This window comes from Pelecanus crispus, chromosome 6 (genome assembly GCF_030463565.1).
Source record: "Pelecanus crispus isolate bPelCri1 chromosome 6, bPelCri1.pri, whole genome shotgun sequence".
NCBI lineage: Eukaryota > Metazoa > Chordata > Aves > Pelecaniformes > Pelecanidae > Pelecanus > Pelecanus crispus.
In genome coordinates, this window is record NC_134648.1 from 65392364 (window position 1) to 65401397 (window position 9034).

The 9034-nt window shown below is 60.6% G+C and overlaps 1 pseudogene; it reads left to right on the forward strand.

Annotated features, from left to right (window-relative positions):
- The first annotated feature begins 5743 nt into the window (after positions 1 to 5743).
- Positions 5744 to 9034, forward strand: part of LOC142593819 (inositol 1,4,5-trisphosphate receptor-interacting protein-like 1) — a 13117-nt pseudogene continuing 9826 nt past the window's right edge.

Sequence of the window (9034 nt, forward strand, 5' to 3'; positions counted from 1 at the left end):
CGGCGGGAAGCCGGGCTGGACGAGGGCCGGGGCAGAAAGGCGGGCCCCCGGCACGGTGGGTTCTCACCCTGCACCGAGAGCCCAGCCGCTCGTGGCAGTGCCTTGGGCAAGGCACGGTGCTGCCAGGGCTGGGCTCGGGCCTTGCTGCCTCCCAGCTGCCTCGCCCCCTCGCCTACCTGCCCCCAGCTCCCTGCGGCTCCCCTCCCCGCTCCCCCCGCCACCAGCTCTCTCCCTCCCGGACCCAGCCAACCCCTGCTCTCCCTCCTCCTGCAGGCCATGGCTGCCACAAAAGTCCTTGCCGTGCTTCTGCAAAGCATCTTCCAGCTCCCCCAGATGGTCGGTGACGAGCTGGATGAGGCCACGCGCGAGCGCATGCAGCAGCGTGCGGAGCGGCTCAACGCCGAGATGACTCGCCTGCTGCAGGAGCTGGAGCAGAGGAGCCAGGAGCCGCGCAGCATTGCCTGGGGAGGCCAGCTCTTGGCTGCCTTGCAGCAGTGGCAGTTCTGGCTGATTGCCGGAGTCCTTGTCCTGCTCTTCGGGCTCTGCTGGTGGCTCAGGAAAACAATCCACGACGTGGATGGACAGCAGCAGCGACGGGGAGAGCTCCAGCAGCAGCACAGAGCTGGAGGAGGAAGAGGAGCAGCGGGAGGAAGAGGAGCAGGGGGAGGAAGAAGAGCAGGAGGAGGAAGAAAGTGAAGGAGAAGATCCTGCTGATGAGAGGGGTCTCGGCGGGAGTTTTGCAAAGCGCATCCAGTGGCCAGTGCAGCACCTGGCGTACAGGAGCCAGGTGGTGGGCGAAGCTGGTGGCCGACCTCCTCCGTGTCTTCCAGGTGCTCTTGTCAAATAGTTTCTTCCCGGTGCGGCAACCAGCCATCGGGGTGGGCAGTGCTTTTGAAGGTTGCAGTCCCCGTGGGGATGATGCTGTCTCCCGCCTGCTCGTGCCCCTGCAGCCCCGCTGTGGGCACACCTTCCACCTGGAGCTGGGCAACACGGGGGAGATGCAGGCAAAGGACTCCTGCCTCCGCGTGGAGCTGGAGTGCACCTGCACGAGGGAGCAGCTGGTGGAGAACCTGCTGTGCTTCCTCCACCACCCCAAGGAGGAGCTGAGGAGAAATCAGGGTCCCAGCCTCCTAGGCACCCTCTGCACTGGCTCCTACCTAGATGTGCAGAAAACTGCCCGCTGGTTCCAGAGCTTCGTCAGGTCAGCCCGGGTGGCAGTGCCTCGGTCGCGTCGCCACAATACGAAGGTGCTGCCCTCCAGCCGCTCCTGCAAGCTGCAGCTGACGAATGCCTCCGGGAGAACCCTCTTCATTGAGATAATGCTTGGGGTGCAGCAAGGCGACTCGGACATCTTCCTGAGCAGCCAGACTGCAGAGGCCATCTTCACCCCAAGCACAACGTGGCCAGAGAGCTACGCTGTGGCAGAGGTGAAGGTCTTCAGGCATACGGCCAGGCAGGCCCCGCATAACAGCTTCCACCTCAAATGCCTGCAGCTCTGCGCCCGCATCCTGGCGGGCACAGGCTTTTCCACCTGTGCCTTGAAGACAGCTGTGATGCACCTCCTGACCACCGCACCCCTGTCAGGCTGGCGCAGGAGGGATTTCCTGCTGCGGCTGCAGGGTATCATGCGCTACCTGCGCTGCTGCCTGCAGGAGAAACGCCTCGACCACTTCTTCTTTGGCAATGAGAACATGCCCGACGACGTCATCTTGCTCCCAGCTTTCCAGACGGCCGAGCCACCCAACCTCTTCCAGCGCCTGGCACAGGATCCAGCCGCCCGTGCCGAGGCGCTGCGTGAGTCCGATGAGCTGCAAGACCGGCTCGTAAGACTGCTGTTCTACGGGCACTGAAGGAGGTCTTCATGCACGGGGCTGTGTTTGTGGGACTCACAGCTGATGGCAGACGGCCACCTCACACAGGACGGAGACAGAGGGAAGAATGCGGGACGCAGAAAGGAAAGGGCAAACCCCGTGCAGCAGCCCTCTGCCAAGGGCGGCACTGTTCTCCTCTCGTGGAGTCCCCAGCACAGCAGCCAGGGACAGCTACAGTGGCGACAAGGATGAGTTTTGCCCTGCTTTCCCCTCGCACTGGGCCAGCCAGGATGGCATTTCACACGGGCCCAGAAATTGTTGCTGGCACCTCCGGCTGTGCAGGGACCAAGCGAGAGGCACCGCTGATGTGCCTCTGTGTGTTCACTGGGGGCCAGGTGGAGAATCTGTGCTTCCTAGACGCTCCCCGGGGAGCTGGTGCTGCAGAACCCGGCACGCTGCACACGGAGAACACGCTGCTCAGTCGGCAGCGGGAACTGCTGCCACACCTGCCCCGCAGCTCCGCAGCAAAAGCGCGGTCCGGGCAGTGGGACCCGATGCAGCTGGAGCGGCCGTTGCAAGGAGCCTGGCAACAGAGACTCCCGTTACCACCTGGAGAGCCACCGCCCTCCCTCTCTGGGAGAGTCCCTTCCCTCTGGGAGCTTGACCCTGTGCAAAGATGCCAATAAAGGACTCGTTTAACGCACAGACGCCGCCTCTGTGAGTGTCTGTGCATCACTCTGGGGAGGAAGGCAGGCACGGGCGACTGGGCTCTGGTTTCAACAATTCACTGGGCTTTGGCTTCCCAGGCGCGGCGGGTTAATCCCAGCAGGCAGCTTGGCATCACACAGCAGCTCAATCCCTTGCCCCCGGTGGGATGGTGGAGAGAATCTGACGGGCAAAAGCGGGAAAACGCGTGGGCTGGGAGCGGACAGGTTAGTAGGGAAAGCAAAATAAAGAATTCATTCACTACTCCCCTGCTCTGCCGACCAGGCCTGCCTTTTGGGGAAGCGTTCTGCCTCCCTGTGGCTCGGGTAGAAGGCGTCGCCAGGAAGCTTCCTAGCCTTGTACGGCCCTCAGATTATTATCAGCTCTTGCTTTTTCGTGCGGGTACCAACAAAGTCGCGACGAGAAGCCCAAGGGCGGTCAAGAGAGACTTCAGGGCCTCGGGGAGATTGGTGACGGGATCACGAGCGCAGGCAGGACTCTCCTCTGTCCTCCCAGCTCTAGGGAATGACATGAAAACAGGCAGACGCCGCGTATCACTACCTGGCCCCGAGGCTAGCGGCGCTGCCAGAGTTTGGGCTTTTTCAATCATGGGGTGGCCTGTGCGACACCAGGCCTGCTGGGGCCTGACGAGATTCACCGTTCTCAACGGGGGAAGAGTATTTTTGCTCACGAATTAGCGGTGCTGCTTGAAAGAGCTTTAAACTAGGTTTGAAGGCGGGGAGGGATAAAATCCGGCCTACTAGTGCTAAGCTATGGGACGGTATGTCACTGCTTGAGGGACGCTGTGCTAGCGAGAGCCTTCGCTCTGCTCCACGATGTACTGAGTACACTGGAGCGCATCTGAAATGTTTGTACGTTTTTTTCCAGTGAGGGTGGTGAGGCACTAGAACGGGTTGCCCAGACAGGTAGTGGAGGCCCCGTCCCTGGAAACCTTCAAGGTCAGGTTGGATGGGGCTCTCAGCAACCTGATCTAGAGTTAAAGGTGTCCCTGCTCGCTGCAGGGCGGTTGGGCTAGGTGACCTCTAAAGGTCCCTTCCAAGCCAAAGCATTCTACGATTCTGTGATTCTGTGATTCTGTGATTCTGTGATTCCATGGAGTAGAGGCCTTGGCTCGGTGCCAGAGCTACGACATCATTGGCGTAAGTGAGACTTGTTGGGAAGAGTCCTGAGAGTGGAGCGCTGTGATGGAGACGGTTACAGGCTCTTCAGGAGAGAGAGGCAGGGCAGGCGAGGCGGACCGGTAGCGCTGCGTGTAAGGGAGGGGTCGGACTGTGCAGCGCTTGCAGGGGAGGACGACCTGGTTGAGAGCCTCTGCGTAAAGATTAGGGGAAAAGCTAATGAAGTGCGTGTTCTTGCAGGAGTCTACTCTGGATTACCCAGCCAGGATGATGACACCGATGTCTTATTCTAGAAGGAATCAAGGGAAATGTCTAGATGAGTCGCCCTGTGTCGTCCTTACGGGCGACTTCAGCTTCCCAGCTGCTAACTGGGACTGCCATCGAGCAGACATGAACAGGCCCAGGAAATCCCTGAAGCCCACACTCAAGAGAACTTTTTGGTACGGGTACTAAGGGAGACGACTCGGAAAGGTGCCCTCCTAGACCTGTTGTTTGTACCTAGAGATGGCGTCGTGGGTGAAGTGACGATCGGTGGCTGTCTTGGCCGTGTAGCGATCGAGAAGCGGTTGAGTGGAAAACCTGGTGATATGGGAAAAACTGTCTGCAGAGCTACTACCCCGCACCCCGGGAGAGCAGACTTCAGGCTGCTCAAGGAGCTAGTTAGTAAGGTCCCCTGGCAGTCTGCTTTTGCGGGTATTGGTGTCCGTAAATGCTGGTCACTTTTTAAGAGCCCTTTCTTAAGAGCACAGGAGCGGGCAATTCCAACGTGTCGCAAGTCAAGCGAGAGGGGCAGAAGGCCAGTGGCTTGGCTGACCAGGAATCTCCTTTGGGAACTTAGGCAGCGAGCAAACACGTATGGGCTTTGGAAAGGGATCTGGGCATTTGGGTTGGTGGTCAGCTCAATAGGAGTCAAGAACGTGCCCTGGTGGCCAAAAGGGCCAGCCGTCTCCTGGGGTGCGCTAGGCACGGCGTAGCTAGCTGCTCAGAAGAAGGGATTGACCCACGACCCTCCGTCCTGGTGCGGCCTCACCTCGAGTACTGTGTGCCCTTTGGGGCACCACAGTGTAGGAAGGATATCAAACTATTAGAATGCGCTTCAAAAGAAGGCAGCAAAGATGGTGAAAGGACTAGCGGGCATGTGCTTACGAGGCGCGGCTGAGGACGCTGGGGTTGTTCAGCTTAGAGGAGAGGAGACCGAGGGCTGAGCTCACTGCTGTCTACAAATTCCTCACGACGGGGAGCGCAGAGGGAGGTGCTGATCTCTTCTCTCTGGGGGCCCGTGGTAGGACGCAAAGGAATGGCTTCAAGCGGCCTCAAGGGAAGTTCGGATTGGGTATTAGGAAAAAGTTGTTCACTGAGAGGGCGGGCAAGCAGCGGAGCAAGCTCCTCCCAGGAAACGGTCATGGCCCCAAGCCTGTTGGTATTCAAGAAGCGATGGGGCAACGCTCCTAGGTATACGCTTTAACTTCAAGGCTGCCCGGGGTGGAGTCACGGGTTGGACTTGATGATCCTCGTGGGTCCCTGCCAACTCAGGATATTCTGTGACTATGAGATTGCCGTGGCAGGCCGACGATAATAAATCCAAAAGAAAGCAGCACGCAAGCTCCTGTGGTTAAGCAGTTCACTCTAGGCCAGCCTTAGCCAGTAGAGCAGGGGGGGCCTTCGGGGGGGCCGAAGGGCGGGGCTGGCCGGCGGGCGTGCCTGTGATGCGCTCTGGCGCATAGGGGACGAGTCACAATGGGGGGCGGTTATAAAAGGCGCCAGCAGGCAGCGCTGCCCCAGTACGGCCTGGGACAGCGGTGAGTGCGCACGCGGCGGGAAGCCGGGCTGGACGAGGGCCGGGGCAGAAAGGCGGGCCCCCGGCACGGTGGGTTCTCACCCTGCACCGAGAGCCCAGCCGCTCGTGGCAGTGCCTTGGGCAAGGCACGGTGCTGCCAGGGCTGGGCTCGGGCCTTGCTGCCTCCCAGCTGCCTCGCCCCCTCGCCTACCTGCCCCCAGCTCCCTGCGGCTCCCCTCCCCGCTCCCCCCGCCACCAGCTCTCTCCCTCCCGGACCCAGCCAACCCCTGCTCTCCCTCCTCCTGCAGGCCATGGCTGCCACAAAAGTCCTTGCCGTGCTTCTGCAAAGCATCTTCCAGCTCCCCCAGATGGTCGGTGACGAGCTGGATGAGGCCACGCGCGAGCGCATGCAGCAGCGTGCGGAGCGGCTCAACGCCGAGATGACTCGCCTGCTGCAGGAGCTGGAGCAGAGGAGCCAGGAGCCGCGCAGCATTGCCTGGGGAGGCCAGCTCTTGGCTGCCTTGCAGCAGTGGCAGTTCTGGCTGATTGCCGGAGTCCTTGTCCTGCTCTTCGGGCTCTGCTGGTGGCTCAGGAAAACAATCCACGACGTGGATGGACAGCAGCAGCGACGGGGAGAGCTCCAGCAGCAGCACAGAGCTGGAGGAGGAAGAGGAGCAGCGGGAGGAAGAGGAGCAGGGGGAGGAAGAAGAGCAGGAGGAGGAAGAAAGTGAAGGAGAAGATCCTGCTGATGAGAGGGGTCTCGGCGGGAGTTTTGCAAAGCGCATCCAGTGGCCAGTGCAGCACCTGGCGTACAGGAGCCAGGTGGTGGGCGAAGCTGGTGGCCGACCTCCTCCGTGTCTTCCAGGTGCTCTTGTCAAATAGTTTCTTCCCGGTGCGGCAACCAGCCATCGGGGTGGGCAGTGCTTTTGAAGGTTGCAGTCCCCGTGGGGATGATGCTGTCTCCCGCCTGCTCGTGCCCCTGCAGCCCCGCTGTGGGCACACCTTCCACCTGGAGCTGGGCAACACGGGGGAGATGCAGGCAAAGGACTCCTGCCTCCGCGTGGAGCTGGAGTGCACCTGCACGAGGGAGCAGCTGGTGGAGAACCTGCTGTGCTTCCTCCACCACCCCAAGGAGGAGCTGAGGAGAAATCAGGGTCCCAGCCTCCTAGGCACCCTCTGCACTGGCTCCTACCTAGATGTGCAGAAAACTGCCCGCTGGTTCCAGAGCTTCGTCAGGTCAGCCCGGGTGGCAGTGCCTCGGTCGCGTCGCCCACAATACGAAGGTGCTGCCCTCCAGCCGCTCCTGCAAGCTGCTAGCTGACGAATGCCTCCGGGAGAACCCTCTCATTGAGATAATGCTTGGGGTGCAGCAAGGCGACTCGGACATCTTCCTGAGCAGCCAGACTGCAGAGGCCATCTTCACCCCAAGCACAACGTGGCCAGAGAGCTACGCTGATGCAGAGGTGAAGGTCTTCAGGCATACGGCCAGGCAGGCCCCCGCATAACAGCTTCCACCTCAAATGCCTGCAGCTCTGCCCCGATCCCTGGCGGGCACAGGCTTTTCCACCTGTGCCTTGAAGACAGCTGTGATGCACCTCCTGACCACCGCACCCCTGTCAGGCTGGCGCAGGAGGGATTTCCTGCTGCGGCTGCAGGGTATCATGCGCTACCTGCGCTGCTGCCTGCAGGAGAAACGCCTCGACCACTTCTTCTTTGGCAATGAGAACATGCCCGACGACGTCATCCTTGCTCCCAGCTTTCCAGACGGCCGAGCACCCAACCTCTTCCAGCGCCTGGCACAGGATCCAGCCGCCCGTGCCGAGCGCTGCGTGAGTCCGATGAGCTGCAAGACCGGCTCGTAAGACTGCTGTTCTACGGGCACTGAAGGAGGTCTTCATGGCACGGGGCTGTGTTTGTGGGACTCACAGCTGATGGCAGACGGCCACCTCACACAGGACGGAGACAGAGGGAAGAATGCGGGACGCAGAAAGGAAAGGGCAAACCCCGTGCAGCAGCCCTCTGCCAAGGGCGGCACTGTTCTCCTCTCGATGGAGTCCCCAGCACAGCAGCCAGGGACAGCTACCAGTGGCGACTAGGATGAGTTTTGCCCTGCTTTCCCCCTCGCACTGGGGCCAGCCAGGATGGCATTTCACACGGGCCCAGAAATTGTTGCTGGCACCTCCGGCTGTGCAGGGACCAAGCGAGAGGCACCGCTGATGTGCCTCTGTGTGTTCACTGGGGGCCAGGTGGAGAATCTGTGCTTCCTAGACGCTCCCCGGGGAGCTGGTGCTGCAGAACCCGGCACGCTGCACACGGAGAACACGCTGCTCAGTCGGCAGCGGGAACTGCTGCCACACCTGCCCCGCAGCTCCGCAGCAAAAGCGCGGTTCCGGGCAGTGGGACCCGATGCAGCTGGAGCGGCCGTTGCAAGGAGCCTGGCAACAGAGACTCCCGTTACCACCTGGAGAGCCACCCGCCCTCCCTCTCTGGGAGAGTCCCTTCCCTCTGGGAGCTTGACCCTGTGCAAAGATGCCAATAAAGGACTCGTTTAAACGCACAGACGCCGCCTCTGTGAGTGTCTGTGCATCACTCTGGGGAGGAAGGCAGGCACGGGCGACTGGGCTCTGGTTTCACAATTCACTGGGCTTTGGCTTCCCAGGCGCGGCGGGTTAATCCCAGCAGGCAGCTTGGCATCACACAGCAGCTCAATCCCTTGCCCCCGGTGGGATGGTGGAGAGAATCTGACGGGCAAAAGCGGGAAAACGCGTGGGCTGGGAGCGGACAGGTTAGTAGGGAAAGCAAAATAAAGAATTCATTCACTACTCCCTGCTCTGCCGACCAGGCCTGCCTTTTGGGGAAGCGTTCTGCCTCCCTGTGGCTCGGGTAGAAGGCGTCGCCAGGAAGCTTCCTAGCCTTGTACGGCCCTCAGATTATTATCAGCTCTTGCTTTTTCGTGCGGGTACCAACAAAGTCGCGACGAGAAGCCCAAGGGCGGTCAAGAGAGACTTCAGGGCCTCGGGGAGATTGGTGACCGGGATCACGAGCGCAGGCAGGACTCTCCTCTGTCCTCCCAGCTCTAGGGAATGACATGAAAACAGGCAAGACGCCGCGTATCACTACCTGGCCCCGAGGCTAGCGGCGCTGCCAGAGTTTGGGCTTTTTCAATCATGGGGTGGCCTGTGCGACACCAGGCCTGCTGGGCCTGACGAGATTCACCGTTCTCAAACGGGGGGAAGAGTATTTTTGCTCACGAATTAGCGGTGCTGCTTGAAAGAGCTTTAAACTAGGTTTGAAGGCGGGGAGGGATAAAATCCGGCCTACTAGTGCTAAGCTATGGGACGGTATGTCACTGCTTGAGGGACGCTGTGCTAGCGAGAGCCTTCGCTCTGCTCACGATGTACTGAGTACACTGGAGCGCATCTGAAATGTTTGTACGTTTTTTTCCAGTGAGGGTGGTGAGGCACTAGAACGGGTTGCCCAGACAGGTAGTGGAGGCCCCGTCCCTGGAAACCTTCAAGGTCAGGTTGGATGGGGCTCTCAGCAACCTGATCTAGAGTTAAAGGTGTCCCTGCTCGCTGCAGGGCGGTTGGGCTAGGTGACCT